Source organism: Mustelus asterias, chromosome 4 (assembly GCF_964213995.1).
Source record: "Mustelus asterias chromosome 4, sMusAst1.hap1.1, whole genome shotgun sequence".
Taxonomy (NCBI): Eukaryota; Metazoa; Chordata; class Chondrichthyes; order Carcharhiniformes; family Triakidae; genus Mustelus; species Mustelus asterias.
The window spans coordinates 89,151,700-89,172,777 of NC_135804.1; the positions used below are offsets into that span (position 1 = coordinate 89,151,700).

Genomic DNA, 21,078 nt, shown 5'->3' on the forward strand with positions numbered 1-21,078 from the left:
CCTCTTGGTGACATTGGCTCATGCCGGGTCTAGTTTTAGGACGCTCACCAGTACCTTGTCAAAGTGACCATTATTCACCCATCTATCCACCTTCCCTGAGAAACATAAGCAGTTCCTGCAATTCTGCAAGTACTGTTATTTCTGTTTCATTAGCTTATTAAGAAAAATACTTTTTTAGAAGTTGCTATTTTCTTTGCTTTGAATGCATCTTGTGTGGGTGGACATTTGTATCTCATCCTTGGTGGTTGAAATTTGCTGTCTGAATCATCACTGTGCAACATTATTTCCCTGTGGACTTACGCTGCACAATGGAAACCAAAACTCTTGCTCTGTGACTCGGCGCACTGACTCAGACTATTCTTTTTGTGATGGAATAATAAAGACCGATCAGTTAACAGTGATAAAGTTTGAAATGTCAGATGCACCTTAAAGGGGATGATATGACCAAGAAACGCTAGTTTCCAGTGCCAAGTGAGCAGTGTGTCGGAGACGTGTCCTTAAAATCAGAATTCTGAGGTTTGCTCCAAATTGGGCCTCATCACATAATATTGGAGAGTTGCATCCAGACGCTTAATTGACACAATTCGGGTACCCAAGGCAGCCCCTCAATTGGGGCCTTCTCAAAGTCAGCTGGCCAGATGCTGTACAGTGGGACGATACGGTGGCACAGTGGTTAGCACTGCTGCCTCACAGCACCAGGGTCCCAGGTTGAATTCCGGCCTCGGGTCACTGTCTGTGTGGAGTTTGCACGTTCTCCCCGTGTCCATGTGGGTTTCTTCCAGGTGCTCCGGTTTCCTCCCATACTCCAAAGATGTGTGGGTTAGGCTGATTGGCCATGTTAAATTGTCCCTAGAATCAGGGGGATTAGCAGGGTGAATGTGTGGGGTTGTAGAAATAGGGCCTGGGTGGAATTGTGGTTGGTACAGACTCGATGGGTCGAATGGCTTCCTTCTGCGCTGTAGGGATTCTACGATGGTAGGTAACTCCTGGGGTGGGCGGCAGGGGTGCAAGGAGGAGAACAACAGAGAGCTTCAAGCATAAGCAGACAGAGGTGCCTGCTGTGAAACCAGGAGGAGCTCTCGGTGGTGTTGGGGGATACATAGAAACTAGAAGCAGGAGTAGGCCATTTGGCCCTTTGAGCCTGCTCATCCATTCATTTTGATTATGGCTGATTATCAAATGCAATATTCTGATCCCACCTTCCCCCCATTTCCCTTGATCCCTTTAGCCCCAAGAGCTATATTTAATTTATTGTTGGAGGAGGGGGGGCGGTCAGTCGCAGGACACTGCACCTGGAAATTGATTTCTCCACAGCCCCCGCCCCTGGAACCCCATCTCCCCCAATATAAATTTTGAGACCAATAAACAGATGCGAAGTTGATCTTTTTTCTTCCTGACATGTCTTACTTCAGTATGACATGGCACAGTCTTTACTTTCTCTCTCCGCATCTATTGCTCATCATGATTTCCTTCTTTTAACATTGCTGCCAAGACCCTCAGCATTGCTTCCTTTCTGCTGTTTCTGCTGCACAGTTTTCCCACAGTTGTTCCCTTAGGCCCGTTGCCAGTAGATCCAACTCCCTTACTGTCCCCTTTCTTAACAAGCCTACAAGGCTCTCTAAACCATCATGGTTAACAGTAGTACAATTGCAAAGAACGCGCAAAAAGTATTGCAGAAACCTAGGTAGCCTATCACAGCGAGTGAAGTGGCCCCACGTAAGATTCATGAATATTTTTTCCAGCATCTCCAGCCTGTTTACTAATTAAAATACTTAGTCCATGACCTTGGTTCCTATGACTACATAGATAATAGCTGTAATGTAATTAAATGGCTTCTCAAACAAATAGTGCTTCACAGACACTTGCCTTGTGACATTCACGGAAGAGTGTGATCACTTTGGTAAGGCAGCAATGCCCATCAAACTGTACCTCCTCAAGCATCAGCGCTATAAGGAGAGGGGAGGTTTTAATTACTGTTGCAAACTATATAATCATCACCATCATATGTTCTGATGAAACATCACAGAAAAAAATACATTATGACAAAAATCTTGGCATGAGTACTGCATTTCCACAATGAAGGCTGTCAAATTACTCATTGGGATCCTCGAAGGTGAATAGTTAATTGGATTAATGCTTCTGTTTAAACATCGAATAGTTATGAATTTTGAAAGCAATATCCACTGTTTAGCTTCAGGCCCAGATATTGCCACCGTATTTTAACTGATTTTGTTATTGCTTTTTCTATCTATTTCTGTAGATTTTTCCAAAAATGTCTTTGTCTTTAAGCACTGAGAGTGAATGAGTCATTAGGGGGAGTTCTAGGGTGAGGAGGCTGAAATAACTTGACTGCTAAAACATCCTGGGTTAATGACTAACTTGCTTATGTCAATTTGAATCCTTTGCACTGCCAAGCTCACAATTCCTCCCAAGAGAAAGTACTCACTTTTAACTATTCAAATAACCAACCTTTCATAATTAAGGACGTGCAGGTTTATCATAATTCTTTCAACCATTTGCCTTTTAATTCTGGATTTATATTACCGAGCAGTTGCTGGAGATTGTCTCTTCTTGCACTACCTTCAAATTCTGATAACAGCAATCATATATAGGAGCAATAGTTTTCACGCTTAGATGTTCATTTGTAATGGCTTCAGCTTAGCTATTAGGAACAGCCGTGACGCATTTGCATTGTTAGCCCATACAAAGCTTCTGCCCACATCAGGCAACATCAGCCACGAAGTTTATTGGTTCTAGTGTGAATTAATTATAACCGCCCCTTTACATTCAATGGTGTTACCATCACTGAATCACCCACTGTCAACATCCTTGGGGTTACCATTGACCAGAAGCTCAACTAGACTCACTACATAAACACAGTGACTACAAGAGCAGGTCAGCACCCATGCACGCCCCCCCCCCTCCCCCGCCACCCCCACCCCCATTTCCCCTCCCCTCTCCCTCTCAGCCAGAATGCCATGGTGCAGTTTTCATGGGGTGGGGTTCCTAATGATCCTACAGATGAGTTTGCTGTCCAATACGTTGCCGGGGTGCAGGAATAGAGACCAGACCAAGGAAGCAAGATATGTTCCTGTTCCAACTTGGCAGTCCTTTTTCCAGCTGCCATCAGGGTGTGGTCTTAAATCAGTGAGAGATCAGTGGGAGGAGCTTCATCTTCAGAGCAGCCAGCTAGGGCAAAGGGAAAGGTGGGACCTGGGGTAGGGTAGGAAAATGTTGGCGACTAAAATGTTATTATTGTTCACCACGCCTTTGGCCAAACTTTCACCGTTTTGCATTGAAGTGAACTGTTTAAGCGCTGATGTCCCTCTTGCATGAATGGAATGAGCTGCCAGAGGAGGTGGTAGAGGCAAGTACAATTACAACATTTAAAATACATTTGGACAGCTACATGGATGGCAACTTTTTAGAGGGATATGGGCCAAACACAGGCTAGTTCAGTTTAGGAAACCTGGTCAGCATGGATGAGTTGGGCCGAAAGGCCTGTTTCGATGCTGTATAGCTCTATGACTCTATGACTCCTGCCAGGTTGTAACTGGTCAGCTTCAGAGATCTCTTAAAGGTCACCCATCGCCATGAAAATCTCAGCAGCTCAGTGGACCAGCTCAGCGGCCCAATTAACCAGGCAGGCAGCGACACTTTTCCGCCCCTTGCCCAGTCTCCCCTTGCCTTTCCGGTTCTTTGGGAAAATTATTAAGAATTCAGAATGGTGTATGCCGCCGGTGCCATTTTTTTTTTGCTGTTTCATCTCAAGTCTGTCCAATTAAGGATGGGAAAAACCCTGCCTATGGCTCAGGTTGATATATTCACTTTATTTAATATGGAATAGGTAAATGAACAGCAACCAATACCTGACAGACACTCTGGGCCACCACTTGGTTTTAATACTTGAACGTTTTATGTTTTGCTGAGCACCAGGTTCCTCCTTTCCTGTGTTATTAACATTGCTTCATTCAAGTTACTGGAGCTTTTCATTCTTTTAAACAAAACGCATGATTAATTATCAAAATCATTGGACATTTTATGGTCAAAACTACTGAGGTGCTTCTCCTGAGCTATTTCTTGATACAGAATCAATCAAAAAGGAGAAAAATGAGCTCAGTCAAAAGCACTCCAAAGAAACATTGTCCTTGTCAAATAAACATTGACGACTGGTCCTCACTCACAGGTCCGATGCACATGGTTGACACTTCAGGCACAAGCGCCAATCAAAACATTTTGGGGAGTTTCTCTGTCAGCCTAATTAAGGTATCATTGAAGAAGGAAATTGCAGTAGAGGGAAAACTTTCAGTGCCTCCTTTTTGAGCATATAAAACTCCTTTTCAGATTAGGCATTCACTGGAGAGACACTGCTGGATCGGTTGGTGAATGTCTCCATTGAATTAAAAGGGGCTTGTATTCTTTGCGTTGCTGGATACTGACCCAGATCTGTCAATCATTAAGTAACCTATTGTTTACAAAGTACAGCGCAGTAAACAACAAGCCACTGTAGGCGTGTCATCCAAGCTAGTCCAAATATCTACTTTCAATGATACAAAAAAGAAAAAAAAACAAAGAACCAGGCAAAATTTGGCACTGTAGCTGTATTGCCAGTTTTGTTTTCCTACCTAGTGTGGAACTGAACCATATGGACAACAAAGTTCCCAGATCTGATGTCTTGTATCTGTTAATTATTCTCCCTATGGGATATTGATAGAAGTGTTAAGACCCAGGCCCAAAGTGTTTTGTGAAGTTCGCCTCAACGCGAAGTTTACATTTGATTTTGGCATTGGTGAGCATGTGGTGTTTCACTCCAGGTATGATTCAAGTGACCCACTAGGAAGCTTTTATTAAACAAAGTTTATTTAAGAACACAGTTAGAATATAACAAAAATAATTAGCATAACTTTTACCAATTACAAGACTTAAACATGACACAGCATTACTCTTAACAGATATCTATCTTTAAAATGCATCAATTTCAATACAGCGTAGAGCGTATCTTACTGGACTGTTTGTTAAAATTCCGACCTGCTCTTTCATGTTATATATAAGCTGCGATATTGATTAGGACAGAGGTCCAAATGTGGGGGTCTGTTTTTGGGTTGGGTGGGTGCAGTTTTTAGAATCAGTTTTGCGGTTCACTCTGCCCTGTGGGGGAACTGGAATGGATTCCGAAACGTAATTGTCTCACAGACTTACACCCTTCTTCAGAATTAGTTAGCACAAATACAAGTGTGCTCAGGTGATGCTGGATTTTCAGCTTTTAAATGCTTCTGGACAGAGATCCTGACTGCAGTTTTCAGGAAAGGTTATATCCTCTAAACAACAAAACTTTAAAGAGGTAAACTTAGTCTCTGGTAGCTCCCAGTCTCCAGACTTCAGGGAAAGGAAAAGAGAGACTGCTGTCTCCTAACTCAAAAGCAGCATCTAAAATAGCAACACTTAGACAGCAAAAACTTCAACTCCAGAAAGGGGGAAACTCATTGCTGTCTCTCTCAGCTCCAAGCAACTTCTGAAAAACGGAACTAAAACTTGACTTCTCTGTGAAAACATAGCTGTCCCTAGTCATATGACCTGACTTGTCAATCACCCCAATCAAGCTCTACTCTGCCATCCCAGGGGAACACTAAAACAACAGAACACTGCATTGTTCAGATTAAAACCAACACAATGTCAATTATACTGCCTCAATAACAATAGAGGACAGCGGCTGCAACAACATGGCTCTGACAAAATCCCAGGGACTGCTCAAAACGTCCTGCAGAGAAATATGATTAAAATATATTTTTTAAAGGGATAGTATTATCACAGGAGTGATATATTCCACCCAGTGTCCCAGGGCAAGGATGAAGAAAAATCAACCAGGGTAACTGGCATTGATCATTATCCTCTGTTCCTTTCCATATGGTATAATTGTGTGGGAAGTCTGTGTAGTGGGAGTTGTTATATATAATTATTCAATTGTTCAGTGTTCGACTGCGTGCGTTTTCACTGTGCTCAAACCTGGGTGAGATTAGAGAAACAAAAAATAAACTGAAGCATGAAGCTGTAAGAATGAGAGGAAATATTTTAAAGCCTTGTAAATAAAGCACCTGGATATATATAGAAATTGGTTTGCGTTATCTCTACACAATACACAACAACTGCTGATGAAGATGGAGAAATTCATTGGCTCCAGCAACTTTGTTTTCTTGGCCGGATGATCCACCCATTCCATGGAATCAATGGATTTCAGGGTTCCAGACTAAGTTGATCACTATGGGTATGGGACGGTCCACAGGTAGCAACAATCAGTGTGAAGACACTCATACATTAACTTGGGTGAAAAGGCCAACAAATATTCGAACAGTCAACAAAAGATACTTCGATATTTGCTACATTTGTAAGTGCTTGCAAAAATGTCTTCAACTGCCAAAGAAAGATGCAATGATCAAACGTAGTTTTGATTTGATTTGATTTCTATTTGGGATACAGTGAAAAGTATTGTTCTTTGCGTGCTATAGACAAAACATATTGTTCATAGAGTACATAGGAGAGAAGGAGTGGAGAGGGTGCAGAGCATAGTGTTACAGTCATAGATAGGGTGCGGAGAAAGATCGACTTACTAGATAGTAGGTCTATTTAAAAGGCTGATGGCAGCAGGGAAGAAGCTGTTCTTGAGTCGGTTGGTATGTGTGTTCAGACTTTTGTATCTTTTTCCCAATGGAAGAAGGTGGAAGAGTGTATGTCCAGGATGCGTAGGATCCTTTATTATGCTGACTGCTTTTCCGAGGCAGTGGCAAGTGTAGACGGACTCAATGGATGGGAGGCTGCTTTGCGTGATGGACTGGGCTTTGTTCACAACCCTTTGTGGTTTCTTGCAGTCTTGGTCAGAGCAGGAGCCATACATGTGATACATCCGGAAAGGATCCTTTCTATGGTGCAACCGTAAAAATTGGTGAGAGTCATAGCGGACATGCCGAATTTCCTTAGCCTCCTGAGAAAGTAGAGGTGTCGGTGGGCTTTCTTAACTGTAGCATCAATGTGGAAATACATTCCGCCAGAAATGGCAGAGAGCACATCATGATTGTATACCTTCAAAAATGTGCCCAAAATACGGTGGTAACACATCCATTCACAGTGCAGTGCCCAGCTCAAGGGAAAATGTGTAACTCACGCTTAAAGTGAAATGACTTCACAAAGGTATGCAGGTTGTTGAAGAAGAGGACCCCATTGATTTGACAGGTGGCAAAGTCTCCTCCTGATGGTTAGAAACAGCATGTGTATGCCGTCACTGATGGTATGGCACCAGGTCATTTTAAGGATTGCTCGGTCAAGAGTGCAGGCATCTCAGTGTCATAGAAATCATAGAAATCATAGAAACCCTACAGTGCAGAAGGAGGCCATTCGGCCCATCGAGTCTGCACCGACCACAATCCCACCCAGGCCCTACCCCCACACATCTACCCGCCAATCCCTCCAACCCACACATCCCAGGACTCTAAGGGGCAATTTTTAACCTGGCCAATCAACCTAACCCGCACATCTTTGGACTGTGGGAGGAAACCGGAGCACCCGGAGGAAACCCACGCAGACACGAGGAGAATGTGCAAACTCCACACAGACAGTGACCCGAGCCGGGAATCGAACCCGGGACCCTGGTGCTGTGAAGCAGCAGTGCTAACCACTGTGCTACCGTGTCCCTCCTCATTGATGTTGGAGTATATGTATCTGTATTGAGTGACAAACTCTACCATCATTACTGTGCACAACTTTCTCCCAGTCTTGTGACAGATACTCTTCAAGCTTACAATGACTCAATTATTCCCATTTTGGCAACAATCACAGTTCCAGTGCGTGAAAAAAAAACAAATTGGCCCAGACAGGTTCTACGTGGCCAAAGGCAGAAGGTTATGGGGAAAACCTATTTAATAAGCTTGGCTTGAATCTTGCAGACCCCCACCGGAGTACACATTAATGTGATTGATGACACAGACTACACGCAACTATGTCGTTCGGATTTGGGGAGATTAAGAGGTACTATCATGCTCCTCACTGCAGCACATCAATTCTACCAATTTCACAAAACCTGAGAAGGTTACTGTTTGCAATCCATTCCGAAGGGTCACAGGAGCTGAAATGGCTTGAAGCTGATGGTATCACTGAGTAAATCGGCTCATCTCCATGGATATTCGGCCAAGTCATTGTCCACATGTGTACTGGTGAACTTAGACTGTGCATTGAACTTGATGGGGTCAGCAAAGCTATCATTCCAGACAGGTGTTCACTACCTACAATCCAGGAACCATCAGCATCATTTCGTGACTCCACAATCTTAATGAATCACTACGGGGCGAATCTTCCTGTTCTGGCCCCCATGGAAATCGTAGTGGGCAAGGGGTGGGCCATGGTAAGGTCTGTTGACCTCGGGCAGGATTTTCCGGTTTCGGGGCGAGTACGGCCGGGAATTCCTGCCCTACATGTGCCAGAGCTACCTTCAAATACCACAAGCAGAGCAAAGCAGCTTTCATTACTTATGAAGGCGTGTTTCAATACCACAGAATATGTGGATTAAGTTCAGCACCTAATGCATTCCAGAAGGTTGTTTCATCAGTCCTGTCAGACACTGAGGGGATACTCAATCTATTCAATGATGTTGTTGTCCATGGCACGGACAAAGCAGAACACAATCAGTGCTTATAAGTGGTAATCACTCAACTCACACAACACAATCTAATGCTTAACAAGGACAAAGTACAAGTTCACGGCATCCCAGATTGACTTTCCAGGGTACAGAGTGACAGCAACAGGAGTAAAACCTATACACGACAATGTTAACAGCCACTCATGGGCTTTCAACCCCATCTGATGTGAAAATGTTGACACTGTTCCTCAGTATTACCAACCTTTTATCACAAATTCATTCCCAAGTACAAAGAAATCACTGAGCCCCTTTGGAAGCTACTGCACAAAGATGCAGAATGGGAATGGGCAATCACACAGCAAACAGTATTTGACATGTTAAAGGCAAAGTTGGCATCTCTGCCAGGCCCCGAGCATTTCAACCCACGTACAGAAACTTATGTCACAACAGTTGCATCAGGCAATTGGAGTTGTACTCTCAGTAAATTGAAGGCAGTGAACGACTAATTGCTATGCATCATGCCCGTTGTCAGAACTTCAACTCTACTAAAGTGCAGAAAACACCAACCAACATCTACATTGACACATGTATCTCTGTGATAAAAGGTTCACTTTCCACAGTAATCACCAGATGCTGATTACATTGTTGACTCTGTCAAGACTTGGACATCAACTTCTATGCATCTACAGATGGTCAGATCATCTTCATCAGTACCCTTCACAGGTGAGTATCTTGTAGGTTCATGCAAGTGAATAGTTGACATGCTTAGCCATATCTGATTGTGGTGAATCTTGTTTCACGAGAGGAGTTGAGGACAGTCAGCAACAGACAGTGTAATGCAGAAAGTAAGCTAATACCTAAAAACGAGGGGCATCATGAAATGGAGGAAGAACTGTTCCCGTTATACAGAATGTACAATAAACTTGCATTGTTTGCTGACCACAGTGTCTCATATGCGGACCTTGAGCAGTTATTCCGAAAGCAATACAGCAACATGTATTGCATCTTATCCCATAAAGGACATCTGGGTGTTGTTTAGGCGAAACAACAATCCTATAAAGCAGTTTGGTGGCCAGCAATAGATTGTCACATAGATAAGTTCACTGGAAACTATAGCAATTACACTCATTGAAAAATCTGCCTAATTGTGTCCCATACCTCTGAGAGCGAGTATAAATTCAGAGTGTTGCAGGGATACATTGAGCTGTTCAGATAACTTCATATATCATGGGTGTACTTAATCCAATAAGTGGGAAAGTGATGGAATAGCTTAGCCACTGGTTTTATTCACACCATATTTTAATTTCTATTATGTAAAATTGTTTAAAACAGGCAATCTATCCAACCTTGTCAGTTTTTTTACCTGTCAGGTTAGATTAAAATTACCCCACTACAGTTCCCCGTCTTGGAACTCAGCAGTATAGTAAATTATTTAGAGTCTTTGCCTACAATGCCCCACTAGCAGTTGCTTCACAAATGGCAAGTATTCATTGTGCTACCTTCTCTACCTTGAAGTATTGTTGTGGATTTACCTTTCCTGTGCAATTTAGTACCAACAAACAATTTTTAAAGGTTCCCTCTCAGTCACCCCCTTTCAGAAGGTTGTTTTTGCTTGCCATGGAAAGGAAAGCTGTGATGTATAACCAACGGTTTTCCGTGGCTCATTAAAGTTATGTAGCCTTCAAGTTTCTCAGTCCTTTCGATTCCCATCGCTGGGTTAAACGATTTAAACTGTAGCTGTATTGCAAGTTGAACTGCAAGAAATTGGGTCGCATTTTACTTTGAGGAGTTGGGGCATGTCAAGAGGATAAGCTGCGAACCCATCTACCTCTGAAGTGGACTTAAAGGGCCTGATTTTACCATTTTGATTCGAAGTGATGAATCTGGGAGTGTTCCAGATCCAACTTGTAAACCTGTTCTCAGGCACCCCATATGCAAACTGCCTGAAAAAAGAGCAGAGAGTCTGAATCGCGCTGCAGAAGCCTGTGGGCGGGGCTTATCGTGCCCGAAACGCGACAGCTCCAATCAAAGCCTTCAACTGCGCAGTTAAAAAAATTTGAAAAACGCTCCCCTGCCACATCGCTCCCGGGACCGATAAAGGCTCCCCCCGGCCCCCACAGACATTGCCGCACCCCCCAACATCACTGTCCCTCTTATACCTCCCACCCCCCCCGCTATCCAGACCGATCGCGGCCCCCTGCCCCCTTCCCCCCCCCCCCCCCCACCGATCACCTGCAGAGTGGCAGCGGACCCACACTGCCCCTGCCCCACCCACCAGAGAACGATCTGACCCACCACCCTCCTCCTCCCCCCACCAGAGAACAATCTGACCCGCCTTCCTCCTCCCCCCGAACAGAGAACGATCTGACCCACCTCCCTCCCCCCCACCAGAGAACGATCTGACCCGCTTCCCTCTTCCTCCCCCCCAACCAGAGAATGATCTGAGCCACCACTCCTTCCACCACCCCCCCCACCCCGCTGCCCCCCCCCCCCCCCCGCCCTCCGCCCCCCCACCCCCTCACCCACCACCACCGATCTGAGTTAGAGAGCCGCTGGAAGCTCTGAACGTGCCTCTTCAGAAGCTGAAGAGGTAAGTTCACCCGAAACAGGCCATTGTGGACCATGTCTGTTTGATGCCGAATCTGGACTTGCGAATGCGGAGGTAAAGGGGGAAATGCCGGGACATTTGGGCATCCAGCCCATTAAGTCAATTTAAATGCATGCAAATGCATTTTAATTGACGTCACGCCCATTGCAGGCGCAGTGCCAATCATGGCCATTTTAGGCACTTGGTAAAGGGGGAAACGAGCGCGGAGGCAGTCGCGAATCACGCTACTCGCCTCACGCCCGACTTTACCAAGTTTTTGCCTCCAAAAACGGGCACAACTTGTTGGAAAAATCGGGCCCAAAGTATCCCACAGCGCTATTTTGTAGAAGAGTAGGGGATCTATCCCCGGCTTCCTGGCCAATACTTTTCCTGAAATCACCATCACTTAAAAAACAACCAACTTGGTCATTACCAGGCCGCTGTCTGGAAGCTTGCTGTGCGCAAGTTAGCTTCCACATTCCATTCAAAAATTCTTAAATGACTGGAACATGCTTTAGGATGCCCTGTATTTTTGAAAGTTGCTATATAAATAGGGAAAGAGGGAGATGGGGAGCAAGTAGGGAGGTGGATTTGAGACCAGGGAGAGATCAGCCATGATCTGGTTGAATGGCAGAGCAATCCGGAAGGGCTGAATTTGCCTATTTCAGCTCCTCAATCATAGAAACCCTATAGTGCAGAAGGAGGCCATTCGGCCCATCGAGTCTGCACCAACAACAAACCCAGGCCCCATTCCCGTCACCTCACATATTTACCCCACTAATCCCTCTAATCCACGCATCCTGGGACACAAGGGAGCAATTTAGCATGGCCAATCAACCTAACCTGCACACCTTTGGACTGTGGGAGGAAACCAGAGCACTCGGAGGAAACCCACGCAGACACGGGGAGAATGTGCAACCTTCACACAGACAGTGAATCAAGCCGGGAATCAAACCCAGGTCCCTGGAGCTGTGAGGCAGCAATGCTAACCACTGTGCTACCGTGCCGTCCTATGTTCCTATGCTCCTAAGTGAAAGTTTCTTTTCTACGATTATTGTGCTCTAACCAATTAGTTTTCTTGTTTCAAAATGAATCTAAAGTGGTTAATATCCAGAGATTGCCATGATTCAAATGATCATCTATCTGGGAATTATTTTCTGCCATCAATATACCCTCAGGAGCACAAATGTAATGGACCCTCCAGCAAGTACGACGGCATATGTGGCATTCAACTTTAAAAATTGCTACAAGAGCAAACCATCTGGATTTACCAGATGGATGGTAATGAACTGTGGAGCAGAATTGCAGACAGGAGTCTTTTTTATAATTTTTAATTTTAATTTCCTGCACTGTTTCATCCATAAGGGACAACGTAACTCTTATACTATGTAGGAACATAGCTTTTTAAACCAAGTGAAATACCAACTATCAAAAAAAAGAGACAAATGTATTATAATATCAGGTTAGTTATATCCATCCACACAGACACAAGGAGAACGTACAGACTCCGCACAAACAGTAACCCAAGCTGGGAATCGAACCGGGTCCCTAGAGCTGTGAGACAGCAATGCTAACCACTGTGCCACCACGCCGTCCTGAAGGGGAGATGGAAATATAACTGGACCAGAATATTCAAATATAATTAAATTCCACTTTAAAGTTGTAATTAGGTCCCCAATTTAGAATCACATATTCTGGCCTGAACTTTCAGGATGGTGAGCACTCGGCGGCTGACAGCCCGAGAGCACGTTCCTGTCAACTCCGACAGGTCTGCTGCAATTTCACACTCAGCTGAGCTCTGACTGGCAGCACTCGGGACTTCCATACACACTTGGAGAGCTGTTTGCCATTCAGATTAACCGACATCTCTCCAGCTTTTCCAGCCACCATGCCGCAGTGGCTGGAAGAGGAACTGCAGTGCCATGCTTGAGATCAAGTGGGGGGGGTGCAATTTTCCCATCCCACCAGCCACGGGAATCGTAGTGGGTTGGGGAGGCAGACAATACAAAGGACTGTTGACCTCAGGCGGTCTTTTCAGGTTTTGGGGCGAGCGCGGCCGGAAAATTCCACCCTAAGTCCCACGACTGCACTTCTAGTACGGGGTCCAGGGGAGTGGAGCATAGGGGATGCATTGAAGGATCAGAAGGGTAGACTGGGGGAGGGAGGGAGGGCCGGAGTTCCATGGTGCCTGACGGGAAGAGCGCCAGTGTGAAGGGGCCTTCAGACTGCGGTGGCTCCCCCTTTACCACCTGAGATTAAGGGTGGGAACTTTTTCAGTTTCACATCCTCAGTTACCGGGCACCTGCCAGCCTAAAAATTGAGGTCGGGTGGGAATAGGCCATTAAGTGGTAAGGGTGATCTTCCCGTCTGTGGCCCTGTCTGTCCCACTGTAAAATGGCACCTTGGTCAGGGTGGACAGGATTCCAGAGGAAATCCCAGCCATGCTATTCTCTGCTCCCACCACCGCACAACCTGCCCGGTGGGGGTTGGAAGGGGGGTGGGGGGAGTGTTCTGGCCTCTGTTCTTATTTTGTATGTGATTATGATTTTGCAACAGCAACAAATTTGTATTTTAGAAATCAAAGATTTGGTCAAACATATGCATTTCAAGACATTTTTTTCACAATTAGAAGAAGGTGCAAAGTTAGAGAGCTTTAGGATGAAAACCGCAGAGCACGGGGCTTACATCTGTAGACATTTCCACCATTAATGGTGTGAAAGAATTTGGGCTTCGTAAGAAGCCAGAATCAGAACAAAGGGGACATCTTGGAGGTTGCTGGAGGTCACAAAAATAGGGAGGGGGTAGGACCTTGACTCTATTTAAATACAAGGATGGCAATTTGAAGTAAGAGATGCCCCGTCGGAGATTCGATGCAGACTCAATGAGCTGAATGGCCAGCTTCTGCACTGTGATAATGAAGAACGGAGTGCTGGATGAGCAGGATCTGGTGTGGGACAGGATACTATCAGCAGAATTTTGGATGAGGTGAATGTAGTTTGAGTTAGAGGATAGGTAAACGACTGGGGCCTTTGCAATAGTGAAGTCTGAAGTTGTCAAAGGCAAGGTTGAGGGTTTTAGCAGCAGATGGATTTAGACAGAAGTGGAAGCAAGTGATTTTGCAGAGCTGGAAGTGGACAGTACTTGTGATCAAGAGGTTATGTGGTCAGAAGCTCAGCCTAGGGTCAGATAGAATATGATCAGTAGAATCACTACACTACAGGAAGGATGGTCAAAGTTAGTTTATTTATTAGTCACAAGTAAGGCTTACACTAACACTGCAATGAAGTTACTGTGAAATTCCCCTAGTCGCCACACTCCGGCGCCTGTTCGGGTCAATGCACCTAACCAGCACGTCTTTCGGACTGTGGGAGGAAACTGGAGCATCCGGAGGAAACCCACACAGACACGGGGAGAATGTGCAAATTCCACACAGACAGTGACCTGAGGCCAGAATTGAACTTGGGACCCTGGCGCAGAGAGGCAGCAGTGCTAACCACTGTGCCACCGTGCCAGTCGGCACTAAGGAAATGAAATTTGTATTGGGTGTTGGTGGGCAGGCGGGACAGGTGGAGAGGCAGTAAAGAAAATGGCTTCCAAACCATTGAAGCTCATCTGAGACTGAAATGCAGACAAGCACGGAAAACAATGAGACCGTTCAGGAGTCCAAACCAGTGGAGGAGAGGTAGAACTGGGTGTAATCAGCTTATATGTGCTTCCCCCATTTCTTTGACAAATGAGAAAGAAGAGGATGGATTTCACATGCTCAATGTGTTCCAAAATAGTTTGCAATTGAAATGTTGTCAATGTTGTCATTTAGAGAAGTACCATAGCCCAACCTGAATGCATCAGATTCCAGAAGCAACCCTGAGATAATTGACCGAATAATTTGTTTCTCTAGTGTTGGCTGAGGGACAAATGTTGGCCAGACCATCTGGAGAACCCCATTGCACTTCTTCAAACCATGCCATGCAATCTTTCACCACCACCACAAGATACAGATGGACCTCAATATAACATCTTATCCAAAAACCATCACTTCCTCAGGACTGGATTCTGGTATATTTAGATTTTTCAGGGTTGAGATCAATAGATTTTTGTTAGATAAGGAAATCAAGTGATATGCAGCTAAAGCAGGTAAAAGGGAGTTGAGGTACAGATCAGCCATGATCTAATTGAATGTTGGAACAGGCTCAAGGAATTTACGAGTCTAATTGTGTTCCTATGTTCTGACTACACTGAAGTGTCAACTAAGTTATGTGCTCAACGCTCTGGAGTGAGATGTAGGGCGGAATTTTACTGGCACATCCGCCCGAGTTTCATACAATCCTGCCCGAGGCCAACAGAGAATGCCATTCCCCGAGGCTTGCCCTTGCCCGCGCCCATAATCGGGGCGGGCGTGCCGGTAAAATTCCAGCCTTGAAGTTCACCACCTTTGAATTGGAGACAGGAATGCTACTGACTGAATGAAGACTGACAGCTGAGCTGGATTGTCATGTAAGGATAGGAAAACACGAGTTAGGCTCATGTCCTTCAAATGGTCAGCCTGTTGTAAAAACAAGCACTTATTCACTTACCACATCAAAGATAGTTAATCCGTTCAGTGCCTTTTAAAATTGTCAATCAAACTGTAAACACAACCTCTGCTGAAATAACTGGTTCATAACTTTTGAAACTCAGCCTAATATTCATAATGGGATTAGCTTTCAAAACAAACACTGGGAAAGATAAACAATGGAGTCCATTGAAATTGAAAATTAGATGGCCTTTTTTTGAAGCTATACCAGATGTCCTGTTAATCAATTCAATCTAGGAGAATGTGGCTGCTTTTTGTCTTTAGGTGAAGGTTTTTTTTATTTAGAGGGGTCTGGGCATTTAAATAACTTCATATCATTACATTCGAGATTCTAAGTCATGATTCTTTTCAGTCTTAAATGTGTAAGAGGACTTTTCCCAAGGGGAAAAATTCTCTAATGAATTTTAACACTTACACAATCTCTGCTGAAATAACTAGTTCATAACTTTTGAAACTCAGCCTAATATTCATAACGGGTTTAGCTATCAAAACAAACACTGGGAAATATTAACAGCCTTAAATGTGTAACGCTCAACCTACCTTTTAAGACAGCCCCATGATGAATCATTGTAGTTAAAATATATTTACATTATAATATAACATCCAATTACATGTTCACAGTAACTTCATTGCAGTGTTAACGTAAAGCTACTTGTGACACTAATAAAAAAACTTAGAACTTAACCGTGGCATTTGAAGTTTCAAAACATTTTACTGTCAGAATACTCCCAGCTCCACAGCAAACCTCCCCCAGTGATCGTGAACTGTGCAATGAGGTTTCTAAAGGGCTTTGAAATCCACACCAACATACATAAATCCACACCAGGACCCAGGTTCGAATCCTGCCAGAGCAGGTGGAGGAGTTTGAACTCAATTAAAAAAATCTGGAATTAAGAATCTACTGATGACCGTGAAACTATTGTCAATTGTTTGGAAAACCCACCTGGTTCACTAATGTCCTTTAGGAAAGGAAATCTGCCATCCTTATATGTGACTCCAGATCCACAGCAATGTCTCAACTGCCCTCTGAAATGGCCTAGTCAGGCACTCACTTGTATGAGCATTTCAAGAAGGCAGCTCACCACCACCTTCTCAAGGGCAATAAATGCTGGCCAATCAGCAACGCCCATGCCCCATGAATGAATAAAAGAAAATGTACGTTGATAATTCCCCCTAAATTGACCAAACAAAAATCTGAGGAATTTCAAGTGCCAATTACTTCCAATGGAAGTTGAGTCCCCACCATGTTTTGTGTCTGCAACTCTGGCCCCCAGATTGAAATAATCACTGTGCCTTGTTTCGGCTAATTGAACCCACTTGCAAACCTCTCATGAGGCTATTAAAATTAAATGGAGTTTTTGTCAGGTGCAAATGTGCCAACAGGCAATTTTAAAAAGCTTTCCAATATTAAAAAATATTTAATTTACCAAATATCTGAACAGTGGGCACCAATAAAACTGGTGAATGGTTCTTTACAATCATTTTCAATTAAAATAGGATCACTTACAGGTGGTACACTGGGCGCTCTGATTAAAAATGCTTGTTTTTGTGATTAGCACATTTTCCCTATTAGCAATAAAATTTTACGAGTTACCTCTTTTAAATGTAGCCGGAATCCTTTTAATACACAAAAAAATGTTCTGAAATGTTGTCCACTTGCAATGCCTCATGGAACATATTACATTTGTTGATGTGCAAATGAGTTTGAGTGCAAAACCTGAGCAAGAAGTTCAGTTTAAAAAATAGCATTATCCTGAGTGCAATTTGTAACTCAGTAGACATTTGCCCACAGAGTGGAAAACCTACCCCACCTGTGGATGCTGAATAAGTGAAAGGATTTTTAATTTCTTAAGACTTTAAAGAATTTTGTCATGCACCTGTTAGACATGGAAACCAATCGAAATAAGAGAAATCCACATAAATCAGTTTCCATTTCCAAAGTTCCCATTGGCAACATCCACCTGCTTCCACCTCCATAACACAACCAAAGGTAAACTTGCATTTGTAAACCACCTTTCAGATGCCTTGATACAATTTTAAGTCATTTTCACGTGCAGCCGCTGTTATAGTGCAAGAAAACATAGCAGCCAATTTGTACACTGCATTGTCCCACGTACGACAAAACAAACAAGTGAAGAGGACATGTGGTAGAGTGCATACCTCCGCCATGCTGAGTTATCCCACTGATATGCAACTCTCCCTTGAGGCTCTCCTTTGCCTAATTGGTGCTCTGTAAATACGAAATTGAAAAAAAAAATCTTTTCATTTTGAATTTCCATCTCACTGAGGAGGTTTCAGGCCAATCCACCTCCAACAATCTGCTCTGAAAATCCTGCTCAAATTTTGACGGCTGTGACAAGTTTCACCACTGCAACTGAGACAATGCACAATGTTCTGAAACAGCCAACAGCATTCTAAATAGCAGAAGCTACATCATTCAAAACAAAAATCAATTCACTCTATGTCCTGATGTTCTCTTCAAAAGACTCCAGGAGGCAAATGCTGATCTGCACCTTTATTAAAAATTAGACAGTTCTCCCTGGATCTATACCCCATCCGTGTGCCAGTTTTCAGTGAAAGTCACCCATTGGCTTTTGAGATATAGGCCGGAATTTTCCTGTCTCGTCCACCATGGGAATTGTAGCGGGGGCAGGGTCCGGGGGGGGGGGGGGGGGGGCGCGGGGTGGTGGCGGGGGTGCGGAACCATGTAAAGGTCCATTGACTTTGGGCAGGATTCTCCGGTTTTGAGTGAGCGTGGCTGGAGAATCCCCCCATATTGTTTACATTGCCAACCTTGAGTGGCAGATATGGTAAATGACCAGATATTTTGTTAGTGTGGTTTTAGCTGAGAGATAAATATTGGTCAGGACAACAGGAATTCTCCCCGTTTTACTTCAACTAGTGCCATGGGACCTTTTACATCGCTTGAAGAGTGTCAGTTTGATGTCTTGTATAAAAGATGACATTCTCTGATGGAGCAGCATTTCACTGAAGTGTCAGTCGAGATTATGTGCTCAAGTCTGACTCGGCCACAAAATTACTAAGTACTTTTTCGGCCTTGTATATTAGAATGATTGTAATTGATGACTCAACTGATTCTTTTGCCAATGTTCCATAGGCTTCTCTTGTGGCTGGGGTGGGGGAGTGAGGGTAGGCCGAGGAGTTGACGGTAATGGTAGATGAATGCAGAGGCTGATGGGGTGGCAAGAGAGGACAAGAGCGACCTGTCATGGTTCTGGGAGGAATGGGAAAGGTTCCACCGGGTTCGACCCATTTCCCGCACATCCTCTTCCTCATGACAGTTCTGATGAAGAGCCAAATGGATTCGAAACATTAACTCTTATTTCCCTCTCCTGGCAGATACTGCCAGACGTGCTGAGTTTTTTCAGCATTCTCTGTTCGATTCATTCTCTGTGGCTCCTGCTAGAATTCCCACATGATTTGCTGTTTCACTGTATAATAAAGATTATATTATATTCCATATAGGACATAATATAGGACATAATGCATATCTTTAAAATGGAGTCGAAATTGTACGTCCGTACGATAGTCTTGACGATTCTGGCACTCTATCCCTAATTCCCCTGAAGTCTACACTTGACCTTTACTTCCTGTGTGCAACGCTGTGGGGAATTGATGAATATGATAGATAAATATAGAACAGCATGTTGTGGAACAGAGTAAAGAATGATCAATCTTAATCTTAGGCAAAATCTCAAGTACTTCATTGCAGTCACTAAAAGTACTGAATTATGAATGAGTCTTTGCAAGTAATCAACTTAGTACAGATGTATTATTTATTCTTACTGCATCTGATGCAGGTTTTGCACAGAAAATGGGTCATGGAAGGTACATCTGCTATTTTAACACTTCAGAACCCTCGGTTTTTTCTATTGGCATCCAGTAAATTAATTTAATATCCATGCAGCCAAAGATTTATAGGCATGTTTTAAGTGTGATCACATGATAACAGCCAATTCAAATTTACCATCACACCCTCACCCCAGACCCGATTCTCCGATCCCTTCAGTCGATGTCCAGGTGAATGGGGCCAAAAATCAGGTTTCCCGACGGAGGGCTCACAGGATTCACCCACCCCCGTCCCACCGGCCCCAATCGGGTTCCTGACCAGAGTGGGTGGCAACCTGATAATTATGCAAATCCACTAATTGTAATTCACCAGCTTCCTGTCATTCAGCACCGCCCCCCCCCCCCCCCCCCCCCCCACCCACCACTCCCCCAAAAGCGGGAACAGCACTGAGCAGGCTTTACAGTTGCTACCCACAAATGGGACATAGCGTGCTGGACCTTAAAGGTCCAGGGAAGCAACACCAACACCTCAGAAAAGAGGGGCATCCACCCCCCTCCCACCACTCAAATCATGGGTCACACACCACACAGGCATGAGGGTGAACCAACCTGATCCCCCTTCAGCCCCCTTTCCCCCTCAGACCCTCCACAGAGCCTCCCCTTCACCCTCAGACTCCCCCCCCCCCACTCAGCCTTCCCCCAATCCCCACTCAGCCTTCCTTCAGGCTACGTGTCTTGGCAGTGCCAGCAGTGCACTGCCACCTAGTATCCTGGCACTGACACACTGACCTGGTGCCCTGGGCCCAAAGAAGGCTCGAGGATGTAAGTCCAGTGGTCATTTGCCCATCTGCTGCTACCAGACTGTTGAGGATGGGTCCATCAAGGATCCTGGGTTCAGTCAGGCTGGGGGCAAAGGGTTGACTTCGCCATTCACTGCTGGAATGGGAGTGTCGGGGTTGAACTGCCCCTTCTAGCCCTGGCAGACCTGAAAGTCACCCCGCATGGTGATTTCAGACAGCCCCCTAATCAATATCTGCATTCCTGCCCGCCAGCTGAGCAAATTCTGAAGTGGCTAGGTCACTTTAATCTCCATGCTCCCTGATCACCTGGCAGGATTTTAAATCATTGCTGCATTCCATTCTGCAGCAGAGATTTTCCTTTCTCCCTGTCAGAAACTGCAGGTGTGAGCAGACCCCTTTGAAGTCCTCTGATAGAAAGGAGGGGTGGGATTTTCTGGCTACACTCACCCCAAGACGGGAAAATCCTGCCCGAGATCAATGGACATTTGCATGGTCCGTGTCCCGCCACTACGATTCCCATGATCGGAGGAATGGGAAAATTCCACCTGAGATGTCAGCTACACAATGAGAGGGAGGTATATTTTGCACTGTTGTGCATTCAGCCCTAATGCATGAACACAGCTTTGATTTGAAGTTGCTGAGGCTTCCTAGCAAGCTGAAATATTTGAAACCCACCCCATTTCAA

At 44.6% G+C, this 21,078-nt stretch overlaps 1 protein-coding gene across 1 annotated transcript in view; it reads left to right on the forward strand.

The window, feature by feature from the left end:
* LOC144492349 (glutamate receptor 3-like) overlaps nucleotides 1-21,078 on the forward strand; it is a 400,257-nt gene that overhangs the window by 248,225 nt on the left and 130,954 nt on the right. The gene's annotated exons all lie outside the window — the stretch shown is intronic.